The 19,177-nt window shown below is 45.4% G+C and overlaps 1 pseudogene; it reads right to left on the minus strand.

The window, feature by feature from the left end:
• Nucleotides 1–8,710, minus strand: part of LOC114630953 — a 12,676-nt pseudogene extending 3,966 nt beyond the window's left edge.
• Between the last annotated feature and the right edge of the window lie 10,467 nt (nucleotides 8,711–19,177).

Below are 19,177 nucleotides of genomic sequence, written 5' to 3' on the forward strand. Positions count from 1 at the left end.
GAAAAGCTATTCCCTGTGGCTCATACTTTTTCGAATGAAAAGAATGCTAGAGCATGTGGACTCCTGGGACTGCACACTGACCCTGCCCCGCATGCCCCTCATGAGTTTTGAACCACAAGAGTTCTAGTGTGTAGGTGCTGTGTTGCTCAGGGCTGGGATGGTAGAGGGCACTCATGGTATAGACCACCTCAGAGGTGTTGGAGATAAGGTCAGGCAGCAGGGCCACCCCACTCTCCATGATGGCACCATGGAAGAGCCCCTGGGACATGGGGGACACAACATGTGAAGACACACTTGTGCCACCTGCTGACTCGCCAAAAATGGTGACTCGGTCAGGATTGCATCCAAAATGAGTGATGTTCTGCTTGACCCAGCGTAGGACGGCCACTTGGTCCAGGTAGCCCCATTTACCTCTGGCATGCTCATCTCCAGTGCTTAGAAGTGCAAGGAACAGGGATCACAGAGCTGTTCGATTTCTGTTTAATGTTAAGCTCCCAGTTCCTTATCCAGCACTGGGCTCACCTGAAGAAGCCCAGGATACCTAGGTGGTGCTGGATAGTGACCACCACCACATCCTCACTGGCTGCCAGCATGGACCCATCATATGTGGATGCTGTGCCTACAGTGAGTACACCACCATTGATCCACACCATCACCTGGAGAAATCAGGATAATGCCAAAAGACTCCTTCACATCCCAAGCTACACTGGACTGCCTATTAGATCATCAACTGATTTGTCTCTGTGCAGGTACACATACAGATAGAATTCTGGACCTGGGTCACAGATGGACCACTCTAGTCCAATTAGAATTTTTTCAGCCCTTCTCTCCTCACTGGGGAATCTTATTAGTGATATACAAAACAGTGCCACTGTTATTTCAAACCTTCAAAAGTGGAACAAAAAGGGGTGTCATGGGCTAGAGAGATGGCTCAGCATTTAAGAGCACTGACTGTTCTTCCAGACTTCTTGAGTTCAATTCCCAGCAACCACATGGCATCCAAAGCCCTCTTCTGGTATATCTGAAGACAGTGACAGTGCACCCACACATATGAAATAAATAAATAAGTAATAAATAAATAAATAAATAAATAAATAAATAAATAAATCTTTAAAAATGGGGTGTCTTCATGAATGTCACTTCCTGGCTATTATCCAAAAGGATTACCAATTCTCATTGATACAACAAATATTCCAAAGCTAGAAATTTGAGTACCCCTAGTGTTCTGCCCTTGAGAGCCTGAATGGATCTGTGAGCTCAAGTTGGTAGTCTGAGTCCCTAGTAAATCAAAGAGCCAAGCCTCTGATATCTCAGAACTCAAATTCTCTATGCCCCACACCCAGGGTTCAGCTGCCCACTATATCTGAAAAGCTCTTCTTGGACCTATAGGGAAACTCCCTCATCTGAGCCCACATCAATGAGGCTTAGTTTATTTTTTTTCCTTTCCAATCTGCCTGAGAAAGAAATACTCTTCCCTCCACCCACTTGACCATGGCTTGAACTTACAGGCAGGTTAGAGCCCTCATGGGCATGGGCTGGTGTATAGATGCTGAGGTATAGGCAGTCTTGAGACATAGAGACGGGAAACCTTATTACCTTAATTTTCAAATTTTCTGAGTTCAGTTCATCAGTATCTTATACACACCTGGTAGCAATGACAGACCTTTATTCTAAGAAATATGCACTGCGTGAAAAACCACACTCTTAATCTAAATTTGTTCACAACTACTTCTGTTGTTCCTCCTTTTGAGGCTAAGACAGGATCCTCCTCCAAAGTCCCTTTCTAACAAGGTAAAGGCAATGGGGTTCTTGGAAACTGGGATACAGCCTGGCTTCCAGTTGGTTAGGGGCACAGATGCTATTCATTCTGAGTCAGGGGTTGAGAGACTTCCAGGGGTCTCTATGAAAATAATAGACTGCCTGTGTTGACATTCACCACTTCCTCTGTGCTCTTTAAGGCCTGGTGTGATGGTTGGTTTTGTTCATTGACTTGATACCTGGGGGAAAATTCTCAGTGAGGTCTTGTCTAGATCAGGTTGACCTTGACTCTCATGGGTTTTCTTGATTATTTTAATGAAGGTTGGAAGACAAACTCATCATGGGAGGGACCATTCCATAGAGAATACGCTTCCACACCAAGGGCATACAGAGTGAGCTGAAGATGAAGAGAAGCTGATCGGGAGCAGAAATGTGTGCATTCCTTACTGTATTCTGATTACAAAGATGGTGTGACCAGCTCCCTTCAGGTTTTGTGTTGGCAAATACCCATTACCTCTGCTCTCCCTGGGGACTTGAAGCGTATGCTACTGGACACAAAAACTCCCGTTAAAAACACACCGACCTTGGCAGTGAAAAGTTGGCTTCTGAGAGGTCTTGTCTTTGAGGCAGTTTGGTCAGCGAGTGCATTTACTTCAGATATAGGGCCTGGCAGGGGACTGTGAGATTGGATGTGCTAGATATAGATTAGGGAGGCTCTCTCCTGTAGGAGGGCAGAGACCTGTATGAATAGAGGGGAAAGTGGGTTGTCATCTAGTTTGACAAATGATCTTGACAACCATGGAAAGAAATTGGCAGCATATACACTGTCTGAAAAGAGGTTAAGGGGGCCTTTGACTTCTTTTAGAGCTAGGTAAATGGCATATAGTTCTTTATATTCGGAGGAGTGGTGGGGGAGCTCTTTAAATCAGAGGATAGGGGGTTCATCTTCAGGGAAGTGGTATATTACTGCTGCAGCTCCCCTCTTTCCCCCATCAGTAAATATTGAGGGGGCTCCTGTTATGGGCTCTCTGGAGAATAGTTTGGGGGTTACCCATCATAACAGAGGGTGGGCAGAGGCCCATTTTTCATCAGGATAATGATTGTCAATTTGTCCTGGGAACCCTATTAAGCTGATAGCAAAGTGGGAATGATTTTTGATTAGCCACTGAACATCAGAGAAGGAGAATGGGGTGACAAGAACCTCAGGTTCTTTTCCAAGGGTGTATAGGGCTCTATCTCTGCCATTTTTAATCATATTGGTGAGTGCATCCACTTCATTTAAAACTCGGGGTGTACTACCCGTCGGGGTATGGAGCCATTCCAGCAACCCCTGTGGCTGGTAAAGGGCTCCTACAAGGCTGGAGGAGGAGTTAAAGATAAGGAGATGTACAGGTATTCTCGGGTCATATCTAGCAAGAGCCATATGTTTTAGGACTGAATTGACAGATTTTAGGACTTGGACTGCTTCTGGGGACAGTGTCCTTTGGGAAGGAGGGACTTTTACCTCCTTTCAGGAGGTTAAAGAAGGGTTGAAGGGTGCTTGTAGGAAGGTGGAGTCATGGTCAAAGCCAGTTAAGGTTGCCCAAAAAGCTCTGGAGAGAGGCAAGAGTTAATTTTTGAGGGAAGGAAAGGATGAGTTTGAGGGGGCGTATTGAAGTAAGGGAGATCTCTCTTCCTAAAAATGCAATGGGAAGAATAAGTTGCAATTTGTGAGGGGCTATTTTGAATCCTAGGGCAGATAAGGAAGGTATTAGCTGGTCTTTAAGTTGGGAGGGGGAGGTAAACTTGTCCCCCCCCCCACAAAAGAATGTCATCCATGTAATGATAGACATTGAGTCTTTTGTCTAAATAGGGTTTTAATGCAGTGGCTACAACCACCTGGCAAATCGTAGGACTGTTAGCCATTCCCTGGGGAAGAACAGCCCATTCACATTGTGAGGCTGGGCTAGAGTTGTTAATGGGGGGCACTGAGAATGCAAAGTGTTCACATTCCTTGGGGTGGAGAGGGATGGAAAAAAACAGTCTTTTATGTCTATTGCTAATAGGGGCACATTGGCAGGAATGGCTGAGATGTGAGGTAGCCCCCTTTGTGGGGAGCCCCAGATTCGCATAGTTTTATTAATTGCCCTAAAATCTTGTAATAGCCTCCACCTCCCTGAGCTCTTTTTTATAGGAAACACAGGGGTGTTCCATGGACTGTGGGAGGGGCAGATGTGTTATAGAGACAGCTGTTCCTCTACAAGTTTTTTGAGGGTTCTAAGTTTCTCCCTTGATAGAGGCTACTGTGGGACCCAGATGGCTTCATCATAGAGCCAATCAAGGCAGGGAGTATTAAATCTGACAGTGGCCTCTAGAATTGGAGGCAATATGGAGGGGCATTATTTGGGTCTCCTTGGGTACTATTTTTTCCATAAGTAATATCTTCTATCTTAATATGATCTCTTTCTGGTTGGGTGGTAAGAACCACATCTAGGGCCTGTAAGATATCTCTTCCCAAAAGATTGGTGGCCACTTGAGCCACCAGGGGGCATATGAGGCCTGTAGCCCCATCCAGGTCTTCCCTCCTAGTGGTCTGTTTGGTGATACACGCATGAAAGGTACCCCCTATGCCTAGGAGCTGTGGCCCAGGGAACAATTGCCAGTCTTGTGGGACTTCTTGCTGCCTTAAGATTGTCCAATGTGCCCCAGTATTGTGACGGGCATGCAATCGTCTCGCCAGCAAGAATACATGCAGCAACACACCAGGATCCTTCCGCAGCAAACGTTTATTCCAAAATGAAAATGGAGGAAGACCCCAGGCCCGGAAAAGGCTCTGCTTATATACCCTTAGAGCGGTGTGTTCACCTCTGATTGGCTGCTTACTTGTTGCCCGCCAAAATGCCCTGGGATGGGCTTTGACTTTGGCGCACTTTTACCATAGCACATGCGCAGTTTACTTGTTTACTAGGAGGAGCACCGGATGCCAGCGCCATCTTGCAATGGCGGATTCTGCCAGCACAAGCAGCAGCTTCCTACACAGTATCAATGAGACACTTGAATGGCTTATCATGTATTTAATGGTTAACTTTGGGTGGGAGCCTTCTGAGATGCTGGACAGCCATAAGGCTTCTATGGGAGTTGTTGTCCCTCTTACTGTTGGGGCTGAGGGTTGCCCCATTTGTAGTTTAAAGGCTCTAGTGGCTTGTCATCCTTATCATATCGGGCAGTATATTACCTCCACTAGTGGAAACCTTTTCTACATCGGTGGCAGATGGCCTTAGGTGGATTAGAATCTGTTATAGGAGGGGAGTTTAGTGTTATAGGAGGGGAGTTTAGTGTGCATTTGTCTCTCCAATGTCCTGCCTCTCCGCATTTGAAGCAGATTCCTTTTGTTTTTACTGCTGCTACAAATGCCTCAGCTACGGATGCAACCCGGTGTGATGAGGTTCCTATTTCTCGGGTTGCCACAATCCACCTGTCATGATGTTCTTCCCGGAGACCCTGGCAAGCTAGCCTAGACTCTGAACTCATGCCTTCCCAAACAATGTTTTTAAGGAGAAGGTCCCTAGCTGTGGGGTTGGAGATTTTTCTTTCTAAGCTCATTTTAGTTCTGAGAGTAAAATCAGATATGGATACTCTAGGATTCTGATGGAGGGAGAGCAGAGAGTAAATGGGGTCTTGTGACCCTGAGGGTGGAGTTAGCCTGTTCCAGGCCTGAATGGCACAGAGGCAGACCTGCTCATAGTACCCCGCTGGCTGAGTTGCCAGTAGAGAAATCTTCCTGGCCAATGAGTTCTTTAAAAAGAACTCCATGGGATGTCATCACCCCTCTCCTGGTTTTGCCTGACTTGTTGAAAGCATTCATCACGAAAATAAGCTTCCCATTCTAGAAACATTGGACCAGGAAGAGGGGAACAGCAAATATCTCTCCAATCTTGGGGGTGGGGGGTAAATTGGCAATATAGCTCTGCAGGAGAGATTTTGTCCAGGGTGCATGAATGCCATCTTCCTTCACTGCTTGCCTGAGTTCTTTTAGGTCTGAGGCTTTGAGCGGGTACCAGTTAAGTGGTTTAGCTCGAGTATGGTTGATATTAACTGGGAATGCTCAAGCAGTTTGGGTTTCATGCTCTATGTCAAACTCCTGAGTAGAATGGGTGGCAGGATTAGTTTTTGTAAGAGAGTCCCTGAAATTGCACAGTTGTTGAGTGACTGATGGTTGAGTATAAGGGACTATGGAATTTGGCAGGGTTTTATCTGCAGGTTCTGAAGGACTCTTACTCTTGTGGTTTGGAGAAGGGGGAGGGGATTTATCTCTCTTTGGTTGGGAAGTAAGGGGGGAGGCAGGTGAGAGCTCCTTTGGTATTTTAATAGAGCCTTGTCTTTGGATGGGGTAGAGGGGAGTAGGAGGAGCAGATGGCCTGTTTGGTATTTCCTCTAATGCATAAGGGGGAAGGAGTGAGTAGATGGATTTTATCTCTCTTATTAATTGGGTAAAGGCTGTGAGGTCTGAACTAGGGTGATTTGGGGACCTTGATCTTTGGATTCCTTTGACCAAGGGGTATCAAAAACTGTATTGTTCTCAGTCTGTCCTATTTTAGAGGGCCCTAAACATTGTCGAATTACAGCTAAGATTGGCAAAAAACACGAGGAAGCCTTTTTCCTTCTTGGGTATTTCTATTTTTGATAAGGGAGGCTACTCTGCTCCATGAATCTGCGCTGTAGATATTGTCCTCAGCCATGCATGGGGCTTTCTGAAGGACTTCCTCCCAAAACAGAGACTTGCTTTTTAGTTACTTTCACCCCTTTGGATTCTAGTAGGGTACATATTTACCTGACCTGGGGTGGTTTTTATGTGATGTTTAGTTGCCCATGACAGAAAAGAGGAGAAACGCTTTGTCCAATGGGAACGTTCCTTTAGCTTGACAGTCTCAGGGGATTCCTCAAAAGCCCAAAATGTTAAGCCTGATTGCAGATTTTTAAAGATACTCTGGCAGCCGTCCTGTGGCTTTTAACTGGCTGCTGTGTTACCAGATTTTTTCTTTTTTGTTTTAAAGAGAATCTAGATAGAGAGTCTTCACCAACACCCGTTGTGGGCTGTCAGGATCTAAGCAGAGGTCGGAGGAACATTGAACTAACACCATAGAGTACCTCTGGCCAGGAGGCATCAATTGTTCCTTTGGCTTATTTAAATCTGCGTGATGGCTCTGACCGAAAATACAGGAGGAAGTAATAGGTTGTTTGTCTCCAGGGTTGGGGGCTTATTTTCTGGCGGTATTAGTTCCTGTGTTGTTTTTTGAGCTCACGATCAGGGAGGCAGAGCAGAATAGAGAGAGAGGCCACCCGAGCACAGCTAGCAGCTTGGTGCAGAGGCTTGGCGCAAAAAGACCGGCAGCAGCTCTGGTAACGCCTCGCTGGTTGGGTGGCTCGGTTCTTGTAGTCGAGTGGGTGTTCAAGGCCCTACGTTGGGTGCCAGCTGTGGGTCCACTTCCAGATGGATCCCACGAGGATCTCTGACCAGGCTGAGGACAGGGTGTGATCGGCAGCTGCTTGGCTTCCTCTGTCCTCAGGCAGCCTAAGAGGGACAATGGGGAACAGACAGGAGAGTCCACTTCTGCCCCTGCCACCAGCCACGTCTCAGCATCTCAGCAGCAGCGAAGAGGGGAAATGTGTTACAACTCTTTGAAAAGTGTTACAGCTCTTTGAAGTGCCTCAGTGAGGCATCCGCTGGTTGGCGAAGGGGGAAGGGACAGCAAGACACCAGGAAGAATCTTGCACACCTTTACTTTTGAGTTTGGCCTATATATACAGTTTTTCAGTGGGTTAAGGTCTGGCAGCAGGTAACCCCTATTGGCTTGGTCTGAGAGCTTGGGAATGCCTCATCTGCATGATGGTGCTACTCCTACATGATCAAAGACAATGGACCTCTCTGTGGGAGGGACTGTGGAGAGCTGAAGCTGAGAAAGCAAGATGTCTGGGAAAAGCCCAAACCACCTTCCATCCCAGTAGACCTTTTCAGGCCAGGGTGTCGGGGTTCCAGAGCTGTTCTACCAGGTATCCTGGACTTTTCTCATATCTCACTGTCCAACACTATAGTATGGTACAGAGCTCAGGCCTAAAGGCCTCTGGACCACAGAACTTACATGGCAGGGTGGCATGCCCCATCTCTCACACCACTTCATGGTTCAGGGGACTCAGGAGGTACAAAGTGCAGTGGTCTTACAGGAGGCTTGGCAAAGGGAATTCTCAGGAAGGTATGGACACCAACTTCTATATCTTTCACATGGACAAGGGTACCTCTCATCTGGCCCGTGTGTGTGTTTCTGATGAGGCTGGCTGAGTCCTGGCCTGTGGGTGGAGAGATGCCATGAAGATTAGTTCTGTTCAGGCAGCTGTTACTACACTGTTGCTGGGGTAGGTGTGGAAGAGCTCTTGAGGCCTTTCAGTTCCTAAGTGGGATGTAGGGGTGGGGTTTTTTCTAACTTCCACAGCTGGGGACCACTCCCAGGGTACATTTGAAGAGAACCAGGACACTTCTAGAGTGTTCACCAAAGAGGTAACACAGTGAGAGCACAGCAAAACAAACATATCATCATTGTCATTATCATCCAAGGTCAGTGATAAAGCTATGGAAGCACACAGGAGGGAACAGAAGGGAACAGGAGGGAACAGGAGGAAACCATCCCTCCAACCCTCTTCCTCCTCACCTGCATCCCAGGCAGGACTCTTTAGATCCTCTTTTGTGGGGCATTGAGAGGCATTTACTTTATACAGTTTCCTATTTCATCTCCATCCTGTCATCTCCTCCCTACTGGTATCTTCCTTTTCACAAGCTCAGCTTCTGACTCAGCAGAATTGGGCAGCTCTGATCCTGGTCCCCATTTCCCACTTAGGGAGCCTTACCTTGCACATGGCAGAGGAGAAGCAGTCCACAGGCAACAACATTCAGACAGTAGGTAAGTGTATCAGGTAGCATGAAGGACTATTAGGCCTGAGTCTGTGCTGTTATGAGTGTCAGGGTTTCAACAACAGGAACAGAATATGTGGGCCTTGTTCAGGCAGGAATTTGAACGAATGTGACACAGGCAGAAATTTTATTGGGTGGAACAAAGTTCTTATCACAAGGGAGCTTCACTTACTGGTCCTAAATGACAGAAGCAAATCGCCAGAAGGCAGAGCAAAGCCATGTCTGTAGTTTCTTTCCTTGGCACACTAGAAAGGCATAGTGCATTGGCTAACTTTACGTCAACTTGACACAAGCTACAGTCATCAGAGAGGAGGGAGCATCAACTGAGAAAATGTCTCAGAAAATAGCCAAAAGCTATAGGCAAGCAGATAAAGCATTTTCTTAGTGATTGATGGAGGAGGGCCCAGCCCACTGTGGATGATATCACCTGAGGCTGATGGTTCTCCATTCTATAAGAAAACAGGCTGAGCAAGCCATGAGGAGGAAGCCAGTGAACAGCACTGCATCACTCCCTGTCTCTGGGTTCCTGCATGCTTCTTTCCTGCATTTTTTCTTTTTCTTTTTTCTTTTTCTTTTTTTTTTTTGGGGGGGTGATTCGAGACAGGGTTTCTCTGTGTAGCCCTGGCTTTCCTGGAACTCACTCTGTATACCAGGCTGGCCTTGAACTCAGAAATCCGCCTGCCTTTGCCTCCCAATTGATGGGATTAAAGGCATGCACCACCACCACCCGGCCCTGCTTTCATGATGAACTGTCATATGGAATTGTGAGCAAAGTAAACCCTTTCCTCCCCAAGTTGCTATTGGTCATGGTGTCTCATTATGGCAATAGTGATCCCAACAAAGATTCATAGAGTGGTTTCTGAAGACCCTCTGGGATACCAAGAGCTCTGTCCTCAAATCTGAAGTCACCATGATCCCTGTCCTATCCATCAACCCACTGCAGGTACTGGAATGAAGATGAGGGAGCAGAAAGCTGTAACAGGAGAAGCCACGGGGCTGCTGTGAGCAGGTACTTAATCAAAATACCACAGACAGAGTGGTGTGCAAGGACAGGAACTCTGAGTTTGACCTCCACGCTCAAGACTCCTGTGCACTGTCAAGACTCAGAGGCCCTTGCTCCTTATACTGATCTTAGGATCTATACATACCCTCCTTGTTAGGTCATGGTAGCTTCATTGAAACACTGCAATTCTGCATGAAAGTCCTTATTTCCTATTCTATTCACTCTATCCACTTTTACACCATGCCTTCTGTAATGACCAAATCCGTATAAGAAAACTTCAGTCATCTATCTACTTTGCAAATATTGCTTAATGTTTCATATTTACTTATGATTGTGTGTGCACATGTGTAAGTGTGTGCACTTGCACATATGGGCATTCATGTGTCATGACACATATGTAGGAGTAAAGGGACCCTTGGAGGAGTCAGTTCTCTCCTTTTACCATGTGGGTCCTAGAGATTAAACTCAGTTTGTTTGTCAGAGTTGGCTGTCCTTACCCTCTGAGCGATCTTCCCAGGCCATACTTGATGAAAATATTGTGAGCATTGCTGGGGGCAAGTAAGGGGTGGATGGGGAATGGAGGACAGTGGATCTTGACAGGTGGGGAGCCTGTGTGCTGGAGTTAGGTTACAGCTTGGATTGTGCATGTGGCAGCTGAACGGGGGGGGGGGGGAGTGCTAACATCTTCATCATGGTGGAGACAGGGACAGAAAGCCTAACTGGGAAGGGCTCTGATGTAATCCTAGCATATCATTTTGAGCTATCAGAGCCTCTGTTTCCTCAGTTGGACAGTGAGCTCAGACAATCCTCAAGTGCTCATCTGGGTCCCCATCCTGCTCCTGGAAAGGGGAGAAAAAAGGAAGAGTCACATGTACTGCTAAAAAATAAGGATCCAAAGACAAAGAAAATATCCCTGCCAGGATATGCCTCCATGTTGTGTGGTAGCCTGACATGTCTGAAGAGGTTAGGTGTGTGCTGGAACTCACAGAAGTAAAGAGGGAGGAGCCTGGGGGTATGTAAATATAGGTCCTTACCTGGACCCATCCTGCCTCATGTTCTCTGTAAGATAGCTTGGCCCAAGATTGTCTGGAATCACATGGCTAGAGGGGTGTGTGTGTGTGTGTGTGTGTGTGTGTGTGTGTGTGTGTCTACTCTAAGACTGAGGCATGAGCCTTGGAAAGGGCCTTGGTTAAACCATGACCCTGGCCTTTCAACCTCCCTGAGTAGTGTGGGGAATAACTAGAGCAAAATTTCCTTTTGCTTCATCTGTGTCCTGCTCTTACACCAGACATAAGGATTTACTAATGTAAAAGCCATTAGAAGCATAGGACCAAAGAAGAAATAGAGACACAGATAGAGACCTGGACTCCAGGACTGTCCCTGAACATTCAGCTCTGAGACATCTCCTTGGAATAAGAACAATTTGTCAGCACTAGAGATCAAACACCTGGCCCCAGGCATATGAAACGAGTGTTCTATCACTATTCAGAGTTCCAACCCAGAGGCATCATTATAGACGTAATCACATTGAGCACATGCTACTTGTAGGCAGGGATCACAAAGAGGAAGTTCTCCATTATCTCTTGGAGCTGTACTTGGAGAGTCTCAAGAGTCTTCAGTGTCTGTCAAATACTCTTCTACCAGTAAGTCAACAAAACCAGGAGGCAACATGTAGTCCAGAGGGATCCAGAAAAGATGTGATAGTAAGACTTCACACCAGGAACAGTACCCTAAAGTTAAAAGAGAGGGGTCTGGAATGGGAGAAGTTAAAAGGCAAAGTACAAGCTTGAGGGTCGCCCCATCTCTAAACACAAATATGCCCTAGTTTTTGCCCCTGTCTCGTGGCAATGGCAGATAGCTAGAAGCTCTCTAATTATTGACTCACAACCTTAAAATTCTGACCAATTGTGTTGGTGTGCTCTGTAGGACAGCCCAAATGATCTCTGCCCATTTTCCCCATTATCAATGTTGCTCCTAACCTGAGAGGTGGATGGAAAGATTGAATTCAGAAATAGGATATAAGTGAAGTTGTGGAGCTCTGAGAACCCCTCCACACAATGTATCCCTCGGGTAATAAAGGGGTTGCATCTGGGACTCACCTTTGTATGCCCCAGTTATACTCATCATTGGTTGTACAAATGGTGCTGGAGACAGTTCAAAACTCAGCAGAGGCCAACAGCTCCTTGGGATGCCTGGATAAGAACTCCCCATCCACCATAGCAAGAAGAATGATCTTAAAGACCTGAGTGACATTAAAAGTAAGGGATCAAATTAGGTCCCAGATATATTTTGAACCCAAATAAGTTAATATCACTCCTTATCCATTTATCCCATAGTGCCCATACACATCTCTGTATTTGGCAACTATATCCATTTCCCATAAATGGCCACAAGGGCATCAAGCCATGTTCATGGGAGTAATTTTCTCTGAATAGAAAGAAATTTCTGTTCCACGCCCTACTAGACCCCGTCTTAGACACTAACATTTTTCTATCAAACCTTGGTGACAGCCAGAATTTTCTCTTCACTCTTGCCTTTCAGGTAGCCCTCCAGGGCCTCTGGGTCCATCTGCTCACATCCATGAGTATAAGGCATAAGGAGGAGCCTGTTCATCCTTCTGCACAGGGAAAGAAGTTTTCCTAATACTCCAAGCTAGTTTGGATACCCCATAAAACAAATGGGGACACTGTATGGAACACAAAGGAATATAGTTGTTCCAACTTTCCTGGTGTTGAGATGACATAGCCAGAGGAGCCAATGCATCTGCTCCTATGGTTCTGAACACAATAGGAGGTACCAAGTACAACTATTTTTAGACAGAGAAAATATTCAGCTTATTTGAAGCAGAGGAGTGTGGATTCTGCCCTTTGAGGTCTTCAGCAAGAAAGAAGGAAGAAGGGAATTCCCATGTACCTCTATGATTTCTATTGTCTTTACAGAGCAGAAAGAACCAGGATCGCTAAGAGTGAGGACTGGGGTAGGAGGCTGAGCTTGAGAGAATTGTAAATCACACAGCAGAATGGGAGATGAGGCCAGGCGTTGTGGCCATCCCACTCTGTATAACAGCTCAATGGAAGAGGCCTCAGGACACAGGAGACACAAGTGAAGACACACTTGTGCCACCAACTGACCCATCAAAAATAGTGACCCAGTCAGGGTTGCCTACATAGTGGGTGATATTCTGCTGGACCCAGCATAGGGTGGCCATTTGGTCCAGGTACCCCCAGTTGCCTCTGGTGTGCTTGTATCCACTACTGAGAAGTGGAAGGGACAGAAATCAATGAGCTATCCCATTTCTTCTCAAGCCCCTGTTCCCTGCCCAGCCCTGGGCTCACCCGGAGTAACCCAGGACACCCACATGGTACTGGATAGTGACCACCACCGTGTCCTCAATGGCTGACAACTTTGATCATACAAGGAAGCCATGTCCATTACAAGTACAGCACCATGGATCCACACCTACACCTTGTAAAAAAATGAAATAAGTGACAAGCTCTACACACAGAGCTCAGACATACCTGCAGGCAAACCACCTATGTACACAAAATAATAAATAAGTAAATAAATAAAAATAAGTGAATAAATAAATAAACTTCCTCCTACACAGGTAAAGGTTACAGACTCTTGGGAAGCTGTGATGAAGCCCAGATTTCCAGGTAGAGGTTTCGAAGATGTTAGAACATACTTATTGGGGTTCAGATATTTGAGGATCCTCGGAGACTCCATGGCAGCCTTTGATCATGGGTTTGGACATTTTTATCATTTCTCTCTGTCTACATTAAGGCCTGAAACAGGTGAGGTGACCCTATAGAGATGTTATATAAGTGAGGATAAATTAATTTCGAACTAGATGTTAGGACCTCCTTCACCTAAAGTCAGAATGTTCAGGATTCCTCATCACACCCCCAACCCCCCTCCACACACCCAGGCTTCTCAGCTGTCAGTAGATATACTTGTTCCTTGTTAAATGGCATCTGGTCATATGGGTTGGTGTAATGAGTATTATGTTTCTTTAAAAACCCACTATGATGGTTGGCATATGCTTGGCCCAGGGAATGCTACTATTTAGAGGTATAGCCTTGTTGGAGTAGATGTGTCATTGTGATGTGGGCTTTAATACCCTTGTCCTAGCTACCTGGAAGTCAGTCTTTTGCTATCTGCCTTCTGAACAAGAGGTGAAACTCTCAGACCCTCCAGCCCCAGGTCTGCCTGGATGCTGCCATGCTCCTGCCTTGATGATAATGGACTGAACCTCTGAACCTGTATGCCAGCCCCAATTAAGTGTCAGAGTTTCTTTGGTCATGGTTTCTGTTTACAGAAGTAAAACCCTAACTAAGACACCCAAATACATTATGTGATTGTGGTTTTGTTTTAATCCCAGGTATGGAGTCTGGGTCTGCTTCAGATTTTCCACAGCAACTAGCTATGATTTGTCTCATGCTTTTGGAGGGGTGTGATTTTTGCCAGTTGTAAAAAGTTTACGTTTGGAATTCAGGAGTCTCTTGAGAGTGTATAAATGTGAGAGTCCTAAGAGGGCCTGTGGAAGTTGCTGTGGAAGTGCCTCCTACTGCAACTGCTGTTGCTGCTGGTGGTTCTAGCTGTTGTGTTCCCTGCTTTTGTTATTGCTAGGTTGTTATTTGCTGGATTACTGGATTACTGGATTGCTGGATTGCTGGATTACTTGATTGCTGGATTGCTGGATTGCTGGATTGCTGGATTGCTGGTTGCTGGTTGCTGGTTGCTGGTTGCTGGTTGCTGGTTGCTGGTTGCTGGTTGCTGGTTACAGGTTGCTGGTTGCAGGTTGCTGGTTGCTGGTTGCTGGTTGCTGGTTGTTGGTTACTGTTTGTTGGTTGCTGGTTGCCGGTTGGAGATATCCTGATGATGCTGATTAGAACTGCCCATAGCACTCAATAACCCTAAACAGTAGGAGGCAGTCTAAAGAGATTTATGCCCTCTTTCTCCTATAACCTTTCTTCGTACTTAGTGTTAAAGGAAGATAGGAAGGAATTAGGGTAGAATAAGCATGGAGAAGGATGGCAAATAATATAATACAATAAAGTTCCCCAAAAAATATGCCTACAAGTGGAGACATTGACTTTGGAGGATACAGTCCTTTGTGGACCACCACCTCACTATTTGCAAGTCTTCAGTCTCTGCCATTAAACTTAGGGGCTCTTTTGGTTTAGTGATGGAGTCTAATCTCATCCCAGACACACTTCTTCCTAGTGTCAGAGACACATGACATAGCTAGGATCTCAAGACAAGTGTACCTCTGCTCCTATCTCAGTACACAAGTCTAGCTCCCTGTGGGTGCCAAGTACTGAACCCAGAGACTGGCATCAGTTATTCCACTCTGAATCTCAGCAAGCCCATTGGAAAATATATGTGGAAATTCCCCTACTCCATAAGGAAGGAAAACTGGATGTAGGATTGTGAAGTAGGAGCCACTGAAACTTGGACTAGAGATCACAACACTGGCCTACCCCAGGGCTTTAAGTTCTCTGGGCCCAGAGCTTACATGACTGGGTGAGAAGTCCTATCCCTCACACCACTCCACAATTCAGGGTCCTCAGGAAGTGCAAACTGCAGAGGTCTTGCAGTTTTCTTGGCAAAGAGAGTTTTCAAGAAGGTGTGGACTCCCATTTCGATGCCCTCCAAGTAGACAAAGCTACCCTGTACCTGTCCAGTGGGAGTGGTCCTGATGGATCTGTAAGAGTTCTGGCCTGTAAATAAAGAGGTGACAGTTGAGTCAGCTCAGTCAGCCATTTTTGCTGCTACATCCTTTCTACCCTCTTATCAGCCTCATCAAATGACCCTGGACTGAGAACACAGATTTTGTGTATTTCCTGCCTGTTACACTGTCTTCACCTAGGTACTGCCAAGGTCTAGTCCATTGACCTGATTAGTATTTATTATTATTTAGGAGCCATGGGATTCAAGGCTATCATTCAGCTCTATGAGCTTCAAGCACTGGACCACATATATGTCAATAGCACAGTTTCCTCTCCACCAACCCTATGTGAGCCAGTATAGGGACTATAGGAGTCACACTGAAAACTATCCGCTGGGATCTTAAGTCAGCACAGCTGGCATCACAGACTTTTGTTTGGTAGAGGGGCTAGCCTGTAGGGTTTAGTAGGGCATTAGGAGATGCACATTTCCTATAATGCCATCTCTACCAGCTCCTTCCTGACTGACACCTTCACTCCTGTAGTCTCTACCAACAAATCTTCATCAAGTAAATGTGAACAGCTTGGACATGGGTCCCCCATTTCTCCCTTAGTATTCTCACCACGAACATAAAAGAGAAGAAAATCAGAAGCTCACAGGTCATAGTATTCAGCCATACCCGAAGTCTGTCCAATAGCATAACTACCTTGCAGTCCCAAGTCTGCACTGCTTTGGGACTGACCACAGAGGGTATGAACCTTGCCCCTGCAGAAGCTTGGAACTGAAGGAGACTAGGCACAGTGGGAGCAGGCGCTAAGACAGGCCAAGGTCTATTGACAGCGCTGAGTGGTGGGACCCAATGTCCAGTCAGTAAGGCAGAGCTGCCTTTCATTCCTGATCTTCCTTTAATTCCTTTGGAAGGCACAGTAGAGGTTCTGATGCCCTCTCTCCGATCCTGGAGGCACCATTTTGAGAATTATTGCAGTAAAGTGTCATTGAAAGGATTGCTGTAAAGAGGAGGGGGCAGGAAGTTACAAGGTGAGAAGCCAGAGGGCTTTTCTGAGTAGATGTGTATTCAGGATGTCACAGATGCAGAGGAACTGGAACCTCAGAAACTGTGATCTGGGGAAAGGGGAACTCTGTGTGCATGCCCATCACCCCAAAAATGCCTCCCTGCTTTCAGGACTTACAATTTCCTGACTCCGTGATTGGGGTCTGCACTGGCTGGTTTTATGGGTCAACTTGACACAAGCTGGAGTTATCACAGAGCAAGGAGCCTCCCTTTGGAAATGCCTCCATGAGATCCAGCTTTAAGGCTGTTAGTATAAGTCTGAACACAGTGATGTCATCATATTCAGGGGCCAGTTGATGCCTACATCATTACTGAGGCAACCACTCCCAGTATTCACCTGTCTCACTCACCTGCACCTGGGAAGTTACAAGTCATCACCCACTTAAATATTTGAGACCACCCCAACCTTGCTTTCTTCCTCCTCTTCACTTTCTCTGCCATGTCCCCCGCTCCTCTCTCTGACTCCCCTCCCTAAATAAACCCCTTCCTGTGGAACCATGTCCGTCTCATGTTGTCTGTTCAAATTGCGCCAGAATCCTACAAAGGTATTTTCTCAATTAGTGATTAAGGGTTGGAGGGCCCAGCCCATTGTGAGTGCTGACATCCAAGGCTGGTAGTCTTGGGTCCTATAAGAAAGCAAGCTGAGCAAGGCAGGGGAAGCAAGCCAGTAAGCAGTACTCCTCCATAGCCTGCTGGGAGCCAAGACTTTCTTCTTCCTGAGAACAAATGTCAGTTAAGTAGGTATCCTGAGTTAAGGAATACCTTATTGCCTTCTTCCTGAGAACAAATGTCAGTTAAGTAGATTGCCTGAGTTAAGGAAGACCTTATCTGCCTTCCTGCTTGGGAGAGAAAATTAGCAACTTGAGCCTAACAAATGTTTTATTGCTCTCTTGCTCCTGAGAAAGTGGTTTGGGCTAAGGAATGCTTGCAAAGAACTTAACAATTACTGGAGGGCCCTGGACCCTGACCCTCCTCCCTGCTTGTCTTTATAAGGTGACCTAAACAATAGAGTTCAAACACTTGATCAGACATTCAGACTTGTGCTTCTTCCTTGTGTCTCTTTTCCCATCTTCTGCCTCCCATTCCCTAAGGTATCGTCAAATCCCCTCAGGCCAGGGCATCTTGGCACCTGACATGTGCCCTTTGGGTTGGGGTCTGATTGAACATTGCTTCTACAGGGATGTCCAGCAAGCATAGGATCCGCACTTCTCTTGGGGGAAGAAAGTAGATCCCGTTGTGATCACTGCAGAGCCACCTGTCTGCCAAATTGATCAGGTGAAGGTAAGATGAAGCAATGCAATTATGAGACAAATGTTGAGCAAATATGATTTGTTTTTAAGGGTCTCAAAGAGTCCCTCACAGCACAAGGATTAAGGGTTAATAAAAAAAAGGATCTTAAAAGATTCTTTGAATTCATTGGTGGTGTTTGCCCATGGTCTCCCCAAGAGGGAACTGTTGATGACAAAATGCTAAGATGAAAAGTTAGACCTTGAGAATGAGAGCGAGAAAGGGCTAAGCAGATGTCCTCTCTCAGGTGTGTTAGCAAAAGCAAAGGAAAAGCCTATTTCAAAGCCCTCCTGGGAGCAGGAGAGATTCAGGAGAAGTTGTGGCTCCTACCAAAGAGATTCTTAGTTATGCTTTCTCTGTCTATTGTCTGTCCTTGGTGTGCAAATCTGTCCACATGTGTCAATTGTCTCTCTTTGTTTCCTTGCTTGAATAATTTTTGTTCTATGTGTTTCATGTTCAAAAGAAAAATGATTAAAACAGGTGGCCATCCACCCCTTGATTTAGCTTAAAACTTGCTTTAAAGGTAATCTCAGTTTACACAACAGAAGCTGATAGATAAGTTACCCTGCTCTGTGGCTGGAAGGAAGACAGAGAAGGAGGAACCCTGGCAGGAGTGATTATTTGCATAAGCTGCTCTTGGAGGGGCCAACAGGTTTTTGGCTTCCATGATAAAGAAACTGATGGCTTTTTTTTTTCCAAGAAAAATTTCTGTGACAGTGTTTATTGGTTTATTGGGTTCAACAAATGACAAGGTGCTTCTCTCTTGAAATTACAACTAAAAAATGTAAGAAAATTTTGTTTGAACAAAATATATGTGTGTCTACTTCAGTTTTGTTTCTGACTGCTTTTAAAAGTTTTAAAATGTTCTACATGTCTTATTTATACAATATTAGCCTATAAGTTATTGGGCATGATTAAAATTTGCAACTTTTGGTAACAAAAAGCTAGATTAAAACTGATAACTCAGGGTTGGAGTCATTCAGAAACAAGATGTATAAAGGATAAGATTTAAAATGTCTTTTTAATGAGGTATTAAAAACTGCACTATCATATATTCATATATAAGAGCTGGCAGTCAAACTTTATAAGATAAAAGTAACATACTTGGTGTTGATTTTAGAGAAAACATTGTTTACATTTTTTTAAAATCAATTGTTTCCCAAAGTTAGGGTTATACTCTAATATTACAAAGAAACTTAAGGATATAATAAAACTGCCAGTGTCCTATTGGCTGCAGTTGGCAGTTCAATTGTGAGCTTGAGAATTTTTGACTCACCTATGTTTATGGTTGAGAAGAGGATCGAACAGGTAGAGATGACTATAAGAGGTTTGCATTTAACATATTTGCTTGTAATTTTTGAGAGCTCATGAAGCAATATCATTGGAAAGTTTTGCCTCAAGGAATGGCTAATAGCCCATATATATATATATATATATATGGGCT

Source organism: Grammomys surdaster, unplaced genomic scaffold (assembly GCF_004785775.1).
Source record: "Grammomys surdaster isolate TR1022 unplaced genomic scaffold, NIH_TR_1.0 349, whole genome shotgun sequence".
NCBI classification, from domain to species: Eukaryota; Metazoa; Chordata; class Mammalia; order Rodentia; family Muridae; genus Grammomys; species Grammomys surdaster.